This window comes from Anneissia japonica, unplaced genomic scaffold, assembly GCF_011630105.1.
Source record: "Anneissia japonica isolate Jap-2015-1 unplaced genomic scaffold, ASM1163010v1 scaffold287945_len1679841_cov205, whole genome shotgun sequence".
NCBI classification, from domain to species: Eukaryota; Metazoa; Echinodermata; class Crinoidea; order Comatulida; family Comatulidae; genus Anneissia; species Anneissia japonica.
The window spans coordinates 360,345-364,543 of record NW_022753015.1 but is presented as its reverse complement, the minus strand read 5'-3'; the positions used below and the strand labels follow the sequence as shown (position 1 = coordinate 364,543).

Genomic DNA, 4,199 nt, shown 5'->3' with positions numbered 1-4,199 from the left:
GATATATCTAAAAATTTATATTTAAAGTTAAGCATACTGTAAAGACACCAAATATATACAATAACTGTATATTGTTAAATACCATTATATAGATCTATAAATTGTTGGGGTATCAATTTTTGTTTCATTCTAAAACAAATATAAAAAAAAATATTATCTTTTATTTTCTTTGTAATAATGAAGGATGGATGGTGTTAGTAGTTGAAAACAGGTATAAACCTTAATTTAGACCGAGAAAAAATGACAAATGGAGCAAAACCAATAGAGCGTTTACTTGCAGATATCCAAGAGATAAAATTAATTCATAGATACTCTTTCTGTTAGTGTATTATTGCCTAAAGATTGCTCAGATTACCTTCTGCCTTTAGAAGTAACAATACACTGGTAGGCTGCGATTACTACACAATGGCCAATGCCTATACAGCCTTAATAAAATACATCACAACTTACAATGGACTCTTAATAGGCTCTTTTAGGCTTGTTTCTCTGGATCAGTTCACCAGAAAAATCCATTCTTCAGAATTAGTAACAAAGTGATCTATAACGAAAGACCTCTAAAAAAATAGGGTTTTTTTTTAACCTATGGGAATATGTATAGGCCTACTACATGTAATTTGTTATTCCACCACAACTTAAAAAAAAGCTAGATAACTTTAAAATGCTTTATTGTATTGTTAAAATTGAAACCACATTTGAGCATTTATTCTATAAAACTTGTTAATTAAGACTTGGTTTACCACTTATTTATCCATAAAGCTGGAGAGAGACTGATATCTTTACCCATATATAAATCTAGATACAGACATAATATACCTTTTCTTTTCAAGTGGTGGCTGTTGCGGACTTTAACAATAACAATTGTCTTCAAGTGAGGTCTGCCAAGTGCTGACTAAATACTCTTGTTATTGGTGACACTACCCTTTTTAAATTTAAAAAGAACACCCAGCGTGCAGTCTATCCATCAAAATCAGTTTGGATATTATCCGAAAGACCCCCTCAACCTTTTATTTTCCTAAGGCGAGACTTTCTTTCTACCTCGTATTGCCAACTTATTTTTTTTTTTATAGAACAGCTTAGCTCAGTCGGCTAATCTGGTGGTAGCCGCTGTGTATGCGCTAAACCATGGAGATCTCTAGGTCCCCGGTTCAATTCCCATCGCTGCCTCTCCTTGTGTTTCAGCTTGAGGGCTGAAATACAAGTTACAATAGTGCACCGTCTTTCGGATGAGACGAATTAAGCCGTTGGTCCCGTGTGCATTATGGCCCATGTGCACGTTAAAGAATGCAGTACACTCTTCGGAAAAGAGTAGGGGATTTTCTCCCGGTGTACTGCCCAATCACCACCAGAAGGACCCCACTGGACATAAGTCTTCGTCTAGACTTTCGTGGGCTATCCTTGGTGTTTACACTGAATAACGGTTTTGCCAAAGACATTCCAGATGAAGAAGAAAATAAAATGTTATTGTTGAATGTAAACAGTTTAGCAATGTGATGGATAATTGCTTTAAATTTATATAGGAAGAAATATTATACATATCTTATTTTTGGAGATTTCAAGGCAGCGGCAGATGTAATAAAAATAAAGAACTTTTATTTTTTTCTGAAATTTCAATTTTTTTTTGTGGTGGTGGGTGAGCTAATTGGCCAAAAATAAAATTTTATTTTTATTCGAAATCATCATGATTGACAGGCAGTGGGTTCGCTATTACAAGCTTTAAAAAGTCTAGTCGAATTGTCCACAAATCCCTTATACCTTTAATATTTTCCTAACATTTAAATTATTAATTTTTGATCCTACTCTAAGTTAAGCACTTCCATTAGTTTGTTTTACTTTTCTGATTATTTTCTGATCAACTTGGATATTTATTTGTTTGTATTTAAATGTATAAACGGTCTTCAAGCATTTATTAACTTTTTATCCTGGGAATCTACTATGTTCAATGTAGCTAAATCTGTGCCAAATAATAATACTTTTATTCATTTATGCTGTATTCTGTTCCTATTTATGCAGTCTTTTGCCAACCAGCTTCAATCCTTTCTGACAGCGTCTCCAAGAATTACAGGCTTATCTATAAATCTAAGGATCAAGCTATCCCATGATCCAATTTTCCATTAGCTGTATGTTAAACACCTGGTGTCGACTTTACAGTATGCTTAACATTAAATATTCCTCAAAAGCCTACTGAACAAGGAAAGGATCAGAAGTAAAATTATGTGTTGACAAGGTCTTTGTGTAGCCTCTTAGATGACAAACATATCATGGTACAGGGAGAGATTTGGAGACTTTACCCCATACATAATTAGGAAACAAGAAGTCTTTATTATGTCACTGTTATAAACTAGAAATACTAATAGTTTTTTTTATTGAATGCTATTCAAATTAATAGACTAATGAAAAAAGGTATTTTTCTTCTTTGTATAATATTAATGGCTTTTTCTTTGTTTTATTAATGACCATCAGCTTTTTCTGATCAAGTCATTATAGTCAGGTAACACCATTTGTAATGGACTCTGGTGGACACAGGCCAAAGTAGCAAAGTCCACAAATTCTAGCATTTTTTGATTAGCAACAAAAAACAAACACTGAATATAGTAAATATAATAATAATTTTAAAAATTATTTAATTATGGCACTTGTTCAATTTAATGGTGTACAGTATTTCAGCAAAGCTAACAGATGTTATAAGTTATGAAACAGAAATCAAAACAAAAGGGTAAAAATCAAGTAACAAACAAATTACTACAATCATCACATAATAAAACAAACAACAAAAACTAAAATTCTTATATATTAATTGTAATAATTTTAATTAAGTTTCAGTTTCATTTTAATAAAAACTATTGACTTACAGATGAATTTACCAATGACTATAAATTCATTAAATAATAAAATAAATAAATAAATTTTGCAATGTTGGTTTTAGTTAAAAGGAAATTCAAATCAAATGACTATAAGTACTATAGATATACAGATAAAATTTCTCCGTGGATAAACACATTAGATACAGTAGGTGTGTCATATTTACACTATCATCAGTGCATACCATATCACTGTTGACTTGTATTCAGGCCTATATATGAATGCTTAGCACATGCATCATTATGAATAAATTAATGTATACTTTCTCCTACTATACAGTAGCCTTTAATTTGCTTTCCTGCTTTGGTTTCCATAGTTGCTTAATCTTTTATTATTTGCCATTGGTAGCCTAAAGCATGCTGTCGCTAAAAATAGACAAATGTATCGAATTTTCTTGCAAGAGGAGAAACCTTGAAATACCATTATCAGTCAGCTTCACCATCTCATCTCTCCTTGTTTACAATTTCGCCGTCTGCATGCTGCCATGTAGATGTAAACAAAGAGTGGAAATGTTATCAAAGATGCAACTAAAACCTACCTGCTAAAGTAAACTGTATAATATGCTTTCTTGAATGTCAGTAGAATATCATAAACATGAGGTTCCGACTGTGTTACCTATTTCCTTACACTCCTCTCTCAATGGGTTCCACACTTCAAATGACACACACTGGCCAGATTGCCAATCTCTATGTTACTCAAACCCGGACTCTGATTGGTTGAACAACTATGATGTCATAATTGTGACTGTACTTTTTTGTGGATCATGACAGTATTATTATTTGCAGAAAAGGGAAGTTTATTAGGGTATGTCATGGTTACATTATACCTCCATGGTTACATATATAGTTACACAAAAAGTACAGATCCAGACAGTATTGTTGAATCTTGAAAGAAAATAATAAAGATAAAAAAATTTAAGGATTACAAAACAATTGAAAACGTTCCCGTGAGAGGTTGGCTAATCATTGCCTTAGGCCATTCATACTTCACAAAAAAGGTCATATCAGGTTTTTTTTTTGTGCCCACGTTTGTTCCAAGTTACCTCTTTTTCTAACACTAAGTATCTTATTCTATTTGGATAGATAAGTTAAGTACCAAATGTTTAGTAAATATTTATTTTGTGTAAAATATGGGTACAGTCTGGAGTAAAATAAATACAATTTAAGAGTAGACTTATAGAAAATGGGGTAAAACTAATGAATAAATGATAATAAACATAATAAATTTACAGTGAAAGTATAAATTAATTGAGTGAATTGATATTTAAATTAAATAAATATACCCTTTTCTGTCTTGTATGCATTTTATTTATTTTTATATTTATTTATTTTGTTGCCCTA

The 4,199-nt window shown here is 31.5% G+C and overlaps 1 protein-coding gene across 1 annotated transcript in view; it reads right to left on the bottom strand.

The window, feature by feature from the left end:
- LOC117122663 (LHFPL tetraspan subfamily member 2a protein-like) overlaps positions 1-3,530 on the bottom strand; it is a 23,290-nt gene extending 19,760 nt beyond the window's left edge. Inside the window, exon 1 of the mRNA XM_033268345.1 lies at positions 3,398-3,530. The gene's annotated coding sequence lies outside the window, so the exon portion shown is untranslated. The remainder of the gene's footprint in view (positions 1-3,397) is intronic.
- Between the last annotated feature and the right edge of the window lie 669 nt (positions 3,531-4,199).